Below are 15,000 nucleotides of genomic sequence, written 5' to 3' on the forward strand. Positions count from 1 at the left end.
CCTCCAATAATATGAAGATTTTTTTTTTTTTTTCAAAAAAGTAATTTTTTTTTGCCATATATGAATTTTTTCATCATGGTACAAAAATAAATCCTAAAAATCAAGGAAAAAAAATAAGAAAAAAATATGAAACAAAAACACTCAAAAGGGGCTTCTTTTCATTGTTTTATAATGTATTTCTGGGTTATATACCAAATTTTAATGCTATATCTTTAAAACTAAGGAAATTATTGAATCTGAAGGTCAATAAGTATCGTTTTGAGATACGAGCATTCAAAGTTTTTCTTTGTATTTTTACATAGACACTATTAATAAATCATGATTATTATGAATTATATATTCTTTTTTTTTTGGTATTAATAAAAGAAAACAAAGTTATTTATCATAATTTAATCATAAATGAAGATCCTTTTGCTCAATATCTTGCTTTTTTTTGGCTCCTGTGAGGCAAGGCGGCCACTCCTCAATCCACAACACTCTCTCTCTCTCTCTCTCTCTCTCTCTCTCTCTCTCTCTCTCTCTCTCTCTCTCTCTCTCTCTGCACTACCGATATTACCTTCTTCTGAACTCTTAATAGAGCGAATTTTCTTCTTCCTTATGCTAGCAAGATGTTGAAATTGTCTGTTTCTCTTTGAAATGATAAATTTCTTGCCGAAAACGAGAAAAACACACGTAATAATGAGTGAATGTCAGTGGGCGTTCAAAGTTTTTCTTTGTATTTTTATGAAGACAACATTAATAAATCATGACTACTATGAATTTTATGTTCCTTTTTGGATACTGACAAACGAAAACAAAGTTGTTTATCATAATTTATTCATAAACGAAGATCCTTTTGCTCAATATCTTGCTTCTTTTGCTGTGTTAGGCAAGGCCGGCGCTTCTCCATCCACCCAACTAACACTCTTTCTCTCTCTCTACAGTACCGATATTACTCTCTTCTGAACTCTTAATAGAGCGAATTTTCTTCTTCCTGATGTTAACAAGAAAGTGTCTTTTCCTCTTTGAAATGATAAAATTCTAACCGAAAACGAGAAAAACAAACGTAATAATGAGTATGTCAGAGGTCGAACTCAGGCATGTACTCTCTACGGTTTGTGGTAGGCCTGAAGGGCGAAGGCTGAATGATTCTGAAACATCGTCTGCGACTCGTGGAAGCTATACAGATGCCGTTGTTAACAATTTCTTTTACATTAAAGTGTAATAATTATAAAATTTTGGATAAAAGAAGAAATACTGCATTTTCTTGTAGAGAATAAAGTTTCTGGTTTATTGAGTTACTTTTACTATGAATGTAAGAGGAATTTTGACAAAATATTTCGTAAATGCATTCTCCATTGCCATACAAAGCTCTGTGAATATTTTCATGATTTTGTGTCTCTCTTCCTATACCCCATATATTGGCATTTCGGATAGCCCTTTAAGCTTCTATCTTGTTTTCTCTCCCCTCGTCTTTGTTAGTCTCGGTCTCTTAATTATAGTCTTAACACAAGAAAGTAGATTTTCCTTTTCTCAATAAATTTCTAGTTTCCTGTTTATTCACAGATGCTTTAATGCATACACTGATAAACATGCATATGTAATATATAATTTATGCATATATATATATATATATATATATGTATATATATACGTATATATATATATATATATATATATATATATATATATATATATATATATATATGTATATATATATATATATATATTCTTACGAAGCTGGTCTATTGTAGAGTAAATATCGTAGATTATTGATAATGTTATCTATATTTATTTGTAATGTTTTCATTTGTGCATTGAAGAGATGATACCCAGCCCGTAAAATGAGCCCTTTTCATGTAGATATAAGTATTTTATGTAATTCATGTAAGACTTTTGTTGTGAATTTCATTATATTCTTTATTTAAGTTAAAATATGTAATGTATGTATTATTTTTAAAGAATTAACTTTTTATCTCATGTATGTTTGCTAAGAAGTCTTACGTAGTCTATTTGAAAGTTTAGCAGGATTCATGTGAGATAGGAGCAAGGGCCTATGTAATATTCTTTTATATTTTATGATGTATTGTGGCATACTAGAGAGAGAATGTTTGGTGACACGTGTTTTAAAAAGTTCCAGTATTTCCGGTGAGAAGATGTTATCTTTTTTTTATTTCGGGGACAATGGGTTGGCAGAGCTAAAAGGGGAAGTCGTCTCGCGGGTGCGTTGTGGTGTATCTGAGAGTTGCATAAAACCGTTGATTTCGCTTCTTGACATTTTTATCTAGTTGGAAACTTTGACGCGAAGCACAACAACAACTCACACCCCCAACCTTCGCAAACAAGTTCGAAGCTTCTGGAATTCGCAAATTTTTTTTTTATATTAGAAGCCATGGTTGGGTCTGAGTCAGAGACAGACAGACATAGAGATCAAAATAGAAATGCAGCTTTCCCCCCTCTCTCTCTTTCACACACGGAACCCAGAGCATTATCAGAAGTGTTCAGTGCGTCCTAGTGTGTCCTCTCCTCAGTGAATCTGTGCCCCAAAGCAAATTGTGTGTCATGCGAGACTAAAAGGTGATTATTGAATTCATTGTATTAGGGTGAGTGTTGACATTGTATAATGCTTTTTGTAAGCAGCCCTGTATGCAGGATATGTTTGTAAAGTGATCTGGTTAGCCATTGTTCATTTAGTCAAACTTGAATATTGTATCATTTCAGAATTATTTCAAGCAATTGTATTATTTTCATTAAAATATCTTTTTTCTAAGGTTTAAGGTGTATTCAGATATAATACTTCAAGTCAAGTTATAGATTTCAGATCGTAACATTTTTGTCTTATTCTAAGTTTTATTCAGAATTTATTTTTCCAGTCACTTATTTTTATGTAAATTCTTTTCAAGTGTTGTAAGTTATATAGAATATATTTATTTTTGTAACAAGTGTATTATTCCAATCATCACTATTTAAGACCAGTCTCCACTCGATTCCTGTTAAGAACCACAGTGAGAGTTAAATAAGTGCTAATTATACTTAGAGGTAATTACCCAGTTTAGTTTTGAGTGTGCTTAAGGGACCTTTGGATATTCAGTGTTTTATATATTGCTGTCTGGGAGTTATTTAATGGTCTCGGAATTCGGGTATTAATGCTTTAAAGTGTAACAGTTTTAATGTAAAGGCAAACAAGGTAATTCGGAATCCAAGAGGTAAATTAACTTGCCAGAGGTAGTATATATAATATTACATATTTGGTTCCCAGTCACGAGTCATAGTATAGTATATTTTTTTTTAATGCCCAGACTTCGGGAGTCATAATCGTATGATATATTTTGGGTGCTTTTGATGGTACGCACGAAGAGAAGTTAGCCCGAGCCAAAATGAGTGACAGACAAGCAGACAAGTGGACAAAGAAGAAATGGACTTGGAAGAAATAGAATATTTGACGTTAGAAGTAGGACAAATGAGTAGGAAAGGCTGATAAGATTGCAACTGAAGGATGCAACGTTAACTGAATTATTGTACCGTGTGGTGGACGTGACGGAGGCACAGCAGTCTCCGCCCTGTTATTATCTTAAGGAGGGGTTGCTTATGAGGAAACATAGACCCACCGATATCTATGGAAATGCTGAATGGGGGATATATCGGCAGGTGATTATGATACGGCACGAGACAGGACATAGCAAGGACGAGCGAAGAAAAGGTTTGGCATGAAACGTACGAATAGACAGGTTACGGTAGGATGGCAGGAGTTGGTCTACGTATCGGAAAGAAAATTCCCTATCTTTAATGAGATACAAGAACCATTGTGGACATTGGAGGAAAGCAGTGGACGGACCTACGTTATCGAGATATCAGGGAAAAGGAAAAATTTGAGGAAGACCATATCAACTTCGAAACAGAGACTTTAAGCACCGGCTTTAAACGAGAAATGCCTTATCCAAGTGGATGCGTCGGATAACGGGATTGGAGCTGTCTTATTGCAAGAAGATAAGAAAGGAATTCTTCACCCTATGTGTGTTATGTCCTCGAAGTAGCATCAAGCCTACTCGACAGTTGAAACGGCACTGCTGGCGCTGATCATAGCAATGAACAGGTTCTTAATTTATGTAAGTCGACCACAAAGTGAAGAAATTACATTGTATTCAGATCGTAATCCTTTAACTTTTGTGAATAAGATCAAAAAGTAATAATCAAAGGTTAACTAGGTGGTCATTATGTTTCCAACCGTATTGTATTTATGTAACGAATATATCAGGTAAATATAACGAACATGTAAAGATAACGTGGTTGCAATTTTTTATCTCGGTCTGGATAGATGGATTCAGACCCGATGTAAATAATCTTTTTTGGGGGGAGCTATCTTACGAAGCTGGTCTACTGTAGATTAAATATCGTAGATTATTGATAATGTTATTTTTGGGCTCGGCCATGACGTCCTGATGGAATGTTCCTATAGGTAGCCTTTCTAAGGGATATTTGCTACAGCAAACTCCCAGAAAAATAAATTGAAGGATTCCAGAATTCTAACTCCTGGCACGATTCATCCGTAATATAACTTTAAGGAAGTCGCATAATATCGGGGGACGTATTTTTTAGATACGACACAGCAATCTTCACCCCGAATAGATTTAACTCTTTGAGGGGGAAGAGTGGCGAACGAAAGGGGAGCCGTTATCTAGGTACCCGGTGGACCCCTCCCCATACTACTACGGCTCATCATTACTTTAATCTGTAGCATTTAAGCTAAGTGCGCCCCCACACTATTCCCGGTTTTTGTTATGGATTTCAGAATATTATCATGCAATTTTCAGCATCTTCATCCTCTGGAAAGTTGAGTATCTAATCTTTCCTGTGTATAATTTCAAGGCTCCCTTCTCACAGTTAAATTCGTATAATTCAAGTGTGTTTGGTTAGCGTAGCTGACACCAGAGGCGGCCACTTTGTAACCGCTGTCGCTCGTGATAAATACATTTTATTTAGTCAGTAATGCGACATTCCCGATATTTAGCTATAATTTTTTTTTCTTGCTAGTTAGGCAAATTATACTAGTGAAGATATTGCATACTATTTAATTATTCCTCTTCCGATATGTAACTTTACTTTTCGTATATGCCGGGGACCCCTGTGGTACCAATCTTGGCTGTGGTCCCCACCGGAGTTAGGTTAGCCTAACTTGTTATGTATACATTAGTAAAGTAATTCCCATTGTTTAACCTCATCGTATAGTTCCCTATTGATTCGGATGGGGATATATATCCCCTAGAATTTGTGGATGTGGTTCGATACTTTTCTCTTTTAGAGAAAAAAAGGCTAACCCCTTTCTCCCTCCCTGAGCGCCGACATTACAAGGGGCAACCTCTGTGTCTCGTCATCGCTGCGACTAGTAATCTCCGGCTTGACTTAGATAGTCATATACCATCTACCTTCTTTGCCGCCGAGTATCCCCGCTTTGAAGTAAGACAGTAGCTCAGGGTGTATAGACTTGCAGCCGATAATGTCACCGACAAGGGAATCTTTGTTCCTCTGCCGCCCACGACGGTGTCGGCACAGGAAACCATACTTCCTTAGTTTACATCCGAAAATAGGCGGTATACCTGCCGCCGCCTTTCTCCCCTGTAAACTATAAGACACGTCTTACAGCCGATAATGTCGCCGACAGGGGAATCTTTGTTCGTCTGCCGCCCACGACGTCGTCGGCACAGGAAGCCATGCTTCCTTAGTTTACAGGCGAAAATAGGCGGCATACCTGCCGCCGCCTTGCTCCCCTGTGAACTATAAGACCCTTTTCCCTCCCCCCTCTGTCCTTTAGTGTTGGCCTAACCGTCACAACATTCTTTCGCCGGTATTCTGACAGTCATCCCGGCTTGCCGGGTTGACTACGTTGCCGGCCGGGACCCTACCAGTGGCGGTTAGGATGCCGCCTCAGCCACTTCCTCCTTATGCCCTTCCTTCACCGGAGGTGAATGCCCTGCGGGGAGGGGGAGACTGAGCCGGTCCTAACGGCTGCCGGTGGGAAACCCAATATACTGTTGAGAATTCTTCACCCCTCTCTTGGCTTGCCATCCACAAACCCTGCAATAGGCAGTACAGCCGGAGGCAAAAGTTGTGGATGAATGAAAGCTAGAATCTGATGCATTCCTCCCCTTCCATTAGAACTCTCATTCTGGCAAGGAGACAGTAGGCGGCAGTAGCCATCCTACACTCCCAATTATTGTGCTAACCCATAATAATAGGAGATCCTCCTTTCCATTCTTTCTCTCTCTCTATCAATTAGTGCCGCTAGGTACTAGCCTAACCCCGGTAGTATACCGGTAAAACTACAGTATACAACAATACAGTAGTTGGTAAAACTACAGTATACAACAATACAGTAGTTGGTAAAACTACAGTATACAACAATACAGTAGTTGGTAAAACTACAGTATGCAGCAATACAGTAGTACAACTATTTCTAACATACTCTGTGTATCCTATCACAGTCTATTGTTGGGACCACATAACATGTTGAGGTTGAAGTATTCCCTCAACACCCTGATGAATCCTTTGATTATCGGGACACTTATGAAACACCGTTCAGTATTAATATTCTACAGGTGGAGAAGTTAGTAAAAATATTCACTAACTCCGGCTCTACGTACGGGAGTCGTTCCACCCTGTATTTTCCCTTATAAGGAATTTAAATATTAATATTGACGGAGGTCTCAGTGATTGCCTGGGAGAGGAAACACAGATATGTTTTTCCTATTTCCTTTCTAGCTTACTATCCTAAGCTATTAAATATAATAGTAAGTAATACTATTAAAAGTATGCATTTATATCAATGATATAAACAACTGTATACTCATTTCACCCTTTTTTCTTAACAGGAGGAGCCAATGGTGACGTGTGCAGTTGTGTTCTGCAACCACAAGAGTAAGGACTTTTGTGGGCATACGATGTGCAGGTCTCATGCCCCTGCTGCATCGTATCTGGATCCCTGAGGTACTGGGACACGAAGGGTTGCTCCAACTGCTCGACCTTGCTGACCAACGGCTTTGGAGAAGATATTCCTGTCACCACAGAGGCTAGGGATACAGCAAGGGAACCCCTTCGTTGGTGGGGGAGAGGGTTCCAAAAGAACTCTCCGGGACCTTACCTACCTAACAAATCTCTTAGGTACCATCTGTTCCCTAAGGCTCAATCCAGTGCGGTAGTGCCCCAGGAACAGGTCCAGTCTCCCTTCATTCAACTGAAGATCGACGCAGACATTAACAAGGCACTTGAAGGCATGGACATCCACCAAGAACGGATGTCGGAGGTGTCTACCGACACCGAACAGGACCTACTGCAAGAAGGCCCTGAAGAAGACGTGGTTCAACCACCAACAGAAGAAGAAGGATCCATTTTGACGGTGACTGAGGACCCCCGGTTCACCATGACGGCATATCAACCTATGCCGTCAATCTCTTCAGCCCCAACTCCCCAACTGACTACACAGGTCGACAGGAGCGAGGCGCTCCTAGCGTCGATCCAGCAGATGATGGCAATGTTCCGGAAGGAACAAGAAGAGATGAACCAAGATTTCAAAGAGACGAAGAGAGAGGTACAAGAAGAGAAACGCCCTGGCGCTTCCAGGGGCTCTGCTAAGCCCCTTAAAGTATCTGACCTCCCTCACTGCTCCGAAACCAACCCCTGGAGGTATATGGAGCCCATGCCCATGATGAATGGGAAGCTTTACATCTCCGAGAAATTGGGGGCTAAACCCCTTGAATATCTTCAATTCTGGCCCAGCTTTTCAGCATACCCAGATTGCTACGTGAGACTGTGAGATGAACCTGCATCCCGCGAGAAGACGGTACCGAAGGAAGTCATTGTCTTCGAACATGACAAGGAACAAGGCATCCTTACCAAGACCCTGAGAGGAGCTGGATATAACAACTCCAAAGTCTCAGCATTGGGCAAGAAGCACCCAACCATCATTGCTCCTTCCTCCAGAGTCTTACCCTTTTCGGTGAAAGCCCTTGACTGTGTCATGAAAGCAGTCGAAGAGGGCAAACCCTGCCCAATTCTAGAGGAATGCAAACAATTATCTCTAGCTATGCCCACCTGCGAGGAGAATTGGAAAGAGGTACATCTAACCTTCGTCTCGAAGTTGGATCCGGAGATAGCAGGCCAGCAGTTTAATGAGAACCTTCCAAAGTTGCCAGATCATCTTTTGAGAAGGGAACAGGAGACGGAAGAAAGACTTGCTGCCTCCCTGTCTCATCAGAACTGCTTGGAAATGTGTGCAGGCCTAATTAACGCCCCAGACATGTATATGATCTTAGCCAAGTCTCACATGGGTACCCTTGTGAAGGACTTGTATGCTTTTGTCATGTCAAGAAGGACCTGTAGAGAGCATGTGTTCACTGCAGCAACGGTGAAACACGAACCCAGAAAACTGATTTCATCATGTATCTGGGGCAATGACCTTTTTTCACAGGAAGTGGTCCAAGAAGTCATTGCCAAAGCCACCACGGAGAATAGGAACCTTCTCCAGAAGTTTGGTATGTCTTCAAAGAGGAAATCTTCATCAGATGGAGGTCCCCAGCCTAAGAACAAAAAGGCAAGAAGACCACGTAGACCTGTACAACTTCCGGCCGTGACCATGGCCACAGTGCCTCAAATGGTAGCCCAGCCGCAAACCACCTTCCAGATGGTCCCTTAACAGCTGGTAGCCCATTCACCTGTTTTTAACCCAGGCTCCGAGAAACACTTTACCACCTTTCGGCCCTACAAAGGTAGAGGCCCAAAAAGAGGTTCTCCAGAAACCACCCAAGGGGCAGAGGAGGTCGCGGTCACGAATATAAGTCCTCAGGAATCCCTAAGCAATGAGGGGCTCCAGGTAGGAGACAGACTGTTTTACTTTCGGGATCGTTGAACCTTCGATCCCTGGGCCCACAGCCTAATCACAAATGGACTCGGGTGGAGATGGAACAAAGTTCCACCCCCTTTTCCGAAATTTTTCCAACACTCCACCCCCTTGTTGGAAGAATATACCTCAGAACTCTTGAAGAAGAAGGTAATAAAGAAAGTGAAGTCCATCAAATTCCAGGGAAGGCTGTTTTGTGTTCCCAAGAAAGACTCAGACAAACTCAGAGTCATCCTAGACTTGTCTCCACTCAACAAGTTCATCGAGAACAGCAAGTTCCGAATGCTTACCAGGCAACACATAAGGATCCTTCTACACAGTCTCAATAGACCTGACAGATGCTTACTGGCACCTTCCAGTCAGTCGCCCCCTCTCCTCCTACCTAGGATTCAAGCTACAGGAGACAAAATTTGTCTTCAGAGCGATGCCCTTTGGGCTAAACATAGCCGCAACGGTATTCACGAAGCTAGCAGGCACAATCGTCCAGCAGCTACGCTCCGAAGGAGTTCAAGTAGTAGCATATCTAGACGATTGGCTGGTGTGGGCAGCCTCCAAGACGACTTGTCTGCAAGCGGCCGAAAAGGTGACACAGTTCCTGGAGCACCTTGGCTTCAAAATCAATCGCAAGAAGTCTCGTCTTTCTCCAGCTCAAAAGTTCCAATGGTTAGGAATCCAATGGAACTTAAAGTCACACCATCTCTCCGTTCCATTCAAGAAGAGTAGAGAGATAGCGGGAGCTGTCAAGAGACTAATTCGATACAAGAGGATTTAAAGATGCCAACAGGAAAGAGTGTTGAGCTCTCTCCAGTTTGCAGCAGTGACAAACCCAGTGCTAAAAGCACAACTAAAGGATGCATCGGGAGTCTGGAGAAGATACGCATCAAACGCTCGAAGAGATTAACTAAGGTTGACCCCGACCCGATTGCGCATGCTACTAAGGCCGTGGTCGACATCCAAGCGCCTAGCGCGGACAATTCCCCTACAACTACCACAACCATCAGTGGTGATACACACGGACACCTCCCTGGAAGGATGGGGAGGCCTTTCTCACGAGAGAAAAGTGCAAGGGAATCGGTCGCACCAGTTCAAAACCTTCAATATCAACATTTTGGAGGCCCTGGCAGTCTTCCTTACATTGAAGAAACTATCCCCTCACAAAGCAATCCACATAAGATTGGTCCTGGACAACGAAGTGATAGTAAAATGTTTAAATCGACAAGGTTCGAGATCACCTTACATCAATCATGTGATGTTAGCCATCTTCCACCTGACAAGGAAGAGAAGATGGCACTTATCAGCAGTTCACCTTCAAAGGTTCTGCAATGTGACGGTGGGCACTCTATCCAGGTGAAAGCCGATAGAGACAGAATGGTCCCTAGATGCAGACTCATTCTCCTTCATCTTGGAAAAAGTCCCGGAACTGCAGATCGACCTCTTCGCGATGAGCGACAACAAGAAACTACCTCGTTACGTAGCCCCTTACATAGACCCTCAAGCAGAAGCGATAGACGCCATGTCTCTCGATTGGAACAGATAGAATTGGATTTACCTGTTTCCACCAACCAATCTCCTGCTAAAAGTCGTCGACAAGCTGAAATCCTTCAGAGGAACAGCTGTAGTAGTGGCCCCAAAATGGCCCAAAAGCAATTGGTTCCCTCTAGTTCTGGAATTGAAACTGAAGCTGTTTCCTCTGCCGAACCCAGTTTTATCCCAACTGGTTCAGAAGTCGACTGTTTACTCTTCATCCTCGAGAGCCAACAACCTACATCTCATGATTTTCTCGCCCTAGCAGCGAACAAAAAGTTTGGGATCTCGATGTACAAGGTCGACTTAATTAAAGAGTACAAGTCAAGTTCAACCAGCAGACAATATGAATCATCTTGGAAGAAATGGGTAGCCTTTGTGAAAACAAGGAGACCAACATAAATTTCAACAGATTTCTCTCTCTCTTTCTTCATCTACCTACTTGAACAAGGCCTGGCTTCCACTACGATAACTGCGTGTAAGTCGGCCCTGACTAGACCTCTTCTATACGCCTTTGAGGTGGACCTCACAAGCGAAATCTTCAATAAGGTACCAAAAGCATGTGCTAGACTTAAGCCAGTAACCCCTCCAAAGCCCATCACATGGTCATTGGTCAAAGTCTTGCACTATGCTTTGAACCTAAACAATGAGGATTGTACTCCAAAGGATCTAACACAGAAAGTCATTTTTTCTGTTCGCAATAGCCTCAGGGGCTAGAGTTAGTGAAATAGTGGCCTTATCAGGAATGTAGGCCATATTCAGTTCTTAGACAGGAGAACTGAACCCTTTTCCTGATCCTGCCTTTCTTGCCAAGAACGAGCTACCAACCAAGGGGTGGGGTCCTTGGAGAATCTTCCCACTGAAGGAAGATGTCTCTCTATGCCCAGTAGAGTGTCTTAAGGTCTATCTTCGTAGAACTTCAGACTTCAAGGAAGGACAGCTCTTCCGAGGCGAAACCTCAGGACCAAAATCTATCCCTAAGACAACTGAGAGCAAAGCTCACCTACTTATTCGCAGAGCAGATACTGACAGCTCACCCGCAAGTCACGATCCAAGGAAAGTTGCTTCTTCGTTGAACTTCTTCCAACACAGGGGCTTTGGAAGACTCTGCTTATACACTGGGTGGAGATCATCCAGAATCTTTTACAGACACCATACGAATCAAGTACATGCAATAAAACATGTTGTGGTGGCGGCGGGTAGTGTTATAAAACCCGTCGTCTAGCGCTGGGATGAACAGTAAACTGCTTTGAGACTCTCCAGTGCATCGGGTGCAGGGGTATATTTACCCTCGAGTGCAAATCACAACGATGATTAACACACTGTTCCATATAGGTGCATATCTGACCAATATCACCAGTGCCGAGTGAACGTTGCGTCACGGTGATCATGTATTCCCAAATTCTGTACAAATCAGTCAGATGTGGTTTCACATCTCCATTGAGTGGCATCATTTCGATGAAATTACAAATTTTTTCGACAAGAGAAAATATGGATCCTGATATATTTTCAATGCCGGATCAGATTCATACCCTATTGTAAATACATTTGATAATCTAGTTGCAAGGTAGAAATACTAAACGTATTTGCGTCTTATTGCTGCTATCTCAGTTACAGACGAATAAAGCGTACTAGAGATTTAATTAAACCCTAGAAGGGCCAAACTTAAAATCAGAGTACAGATTTCAAAGGTATGAGAAGGATAATCTCTAAGTATTACCTTCCGTCCCTACGGAAAATTCAAGCCTTGAATCCTTATTGTCGATGTCGACAATTTCCCTGCAGGGGGCAGAAAGCCCTAAGCCAGTTCCATGCTAAGTGGAAATGACAGATAACGGTAATGTCATCCACAGGTCTAAGAGACCAGATAAGGACCACACCCAAGGTAGAAGACACTTATACAAAGACACAGATATAGTACTTTCCAGTTAATTCTCTGGTATGCTTCCATCAGGGGGACATGGCCCAGCCCAAAAAACTCTATCTGCGGCTATTCCCGCTTAAATGCAAGTTCGGAATGATGAGCCGTAGTAGTACGTGGAGGGGGTCCACCGGGTACCTAGATAATGGCTCCCCTTTTGTTTGCTATTCTTCCCCCTCAAAGAGTTAAATCTATTCGGAGTGAAAATACATCCACTGATATTATGCAACATCCTCAAAGTTATATTATGGATAAATTGCCCTAGGATTTAGAATTCTGGATACCTTCGGTTTATTTCTCTGGGAGTATCACTGCAGCAAAGATCCCTTAGAAAGGCTACCTAAAGGAACCTTCCATCAGGACGACATGGGTAGTTCACCCAAAAATAGATTTTTCGCTTTGCTCAAAATCAGTTTTATATCTATTTGTATTGTTTTCATTTGTGCATTGAAGAAATGATACCCAGCCCATAAAATGAGCCCCTCTCATGTAGATATAAGTATTTTATGTAAATTACGTAAGACTTTCGTCGTGAATTTCATCATAGTCCTTATTCGAGTCGAATTATGTAATTTACATATTATTTTTAAAGAAGTAACTTTTTATTTCACGCACGTTTGCTAAGAGGTCTTACGTAGTCTATTTGAAAGTTTTGTAGGATTCATATGAGATAGGAGAAAGGGCCTAGGTAATGTTCTTTTATATTTCATGATGTATTGCATCATGCTAGAGAGAGAATGTTCAGTGACACGTGTTTTAAAAAATTCCAGAATTGCTGGTGAGATGATGTTATCTTTTTTATATTTTGGGGACAATGGGCGGGCAGAGCTAACAGGGGAAGTAGTCTTGTGGCTGCATTGTAACGTGTCTGAAAGTTGTCTAAAACCGTTGATTTCGCCTCTTGACATTTTTATCTATTTGGAAACTTTGACGCAAAGCACAACAAACCCCCCCCCCCCCGCTTCGCAAACAAGTTCGAAGCTTCTGGAATTCGCAAAATTTGTTATATTAGGACCCATGGTTGGGTCAAAGTCAGAGACAGGCAGACATAGAGGTCAAGTTAGAACCGCAGCTTTCCCCCCCCCCCTCTCTCTCCCACACAAAACTCAGTGCATAATCAGAAGTGTTCAGTGCGTTCTAGTGTATCCTCTCTCAGTGAATCTGTGCCCCAAAGCAAATTGTGTGTCACGCGAGACTAAAAGGTGAACACTGAATTCATTGTATTAGGTGGAGTGTTGACTTTGTATAATGATTTTTGTAAGCGGCCCAGTATGCAGGATAAGTTTGTAAAGTGATATGGTTAGCTATTGTTCATTTAGTCAAACTTGAATATTGTATTATTTCAGAATTATTTCAAGCATTTGTATTACTTTCATTGCAATATTTTTTTTTTTAAGGTTGAAAGGGTATTGAGATATAATACTTCAAGTCAAGTTATTATAAATTTCAGATTGTAACATTTTTGTCTTACTCTAAGTTTTATTCAGAATTAATTTTTCCAGTCACTTATTTTTATGTAAATTCTTTTCAAGTGTTGTGAGTTATATAGAATATATTTATTTTTGTAACAAGTGTATTATTCCAATCATCACTATTTAAGACCAGTCTCCACTCGATTCCTGTTAAGAACCACAGTGAAGGTAATTATCCAGTTTAGTATTGAGTGTGCTTAAGAGAACTTTGGATATTGAGTGTTTTATATATTGCTGTTTGGGAGTTTTTTAACGGTCTCGGAATTAGGTGTTAATGCTTTAAAGTGTAACAATTTTAATGTAAAAGCAAACAAAGTAAATTAGAATCCTAGAGGTTAACTAACTTGCCAGAGGTAGTATATATAACATTATATGTTTGGTTCCCAGTCACGAGTCATGGTATAGTATACTTTTCTAATGCCCAGACTTCGGGAGTCATATTTGTATGATATATTTTTGGTGCTCATACCCAGGATCCAGACATTATAATATATATATATATATATATATATATATATATATATATATATATATATATATATATATATATATATGTATATATACATATATATATATATATATATATATATATATATACATATATATATATAATATATAGTTGTATGATATGACTCCCGAAGTCTGAGCATTAAAAAATATACTATTCTATGGCTCATGAGAGGGAACCAAACATATAATATCATATATACTAAGACTGGCAAGTTAATCAACCTCTAGAATTCCAAACTCACTTTATTTGCTTTTACATTAAAACTGTTACACTTTAAAAAATAATACGCAAATTCTGAGGCCGTTAAATAACTCCCAGATAGCAATATATAAAACACTGAATACCTAAAGGACTCTTAAACACACTCAAAACCAAACTGGGTAATTATTCTTAGGTATTATTAAAACTTATTTAACTCACAGTGGTTCTTAACAGGAATCGAGCGGAATCTGGTTCCAAATAATGATGATTGGAATAACACACTCTCTACAAAATACTACAACATTTTGAGAGTTTGCACAATAATAAAATAATTCACTGGGAAAAATTAAACCTGAACAAAATTAGATTGTGACAAAAATCTTATGATCTGAAAATTATATAAGAACTTGAATTGAACTATTATATCTGAATAAACCTTTGCCTAGGAAAAGAAATAATGCCATGAAAATAATACAAATGTTTGGGATACTGAAATAATACA

At 40.2% G+C, this 15,000-nt stretch overlaps 1 protein-coding gene across 1 annotated transcript in view; it reads right to left on the bottom strand.

Annotated features, from left to right (window-relative positions):
• The window catches only part of LOC137618319 (dynein axonemal heavy chain 5-like), a 328,916-nt gene that overhangs the window by 200,175 nt on the left and 113,741 nt on the right, over positions 1-15,000 (bottom strand). The window lies entirely within an intron of this gene.

Source organism: Palaemon carinicauda, chromosome 2, assembly GCF_036898095.1.
Source record: "Palaemon carinicauda isolate YSFRI2023 chromosome 2, ASM3689809v2, whole genome shotgun sequence".
NCBI lineage: Eukaryota > Metazoa > Arthropoda > Malacostraca > Decapoda > Palaemonidae > Palaemon > Palaemon carinicauda.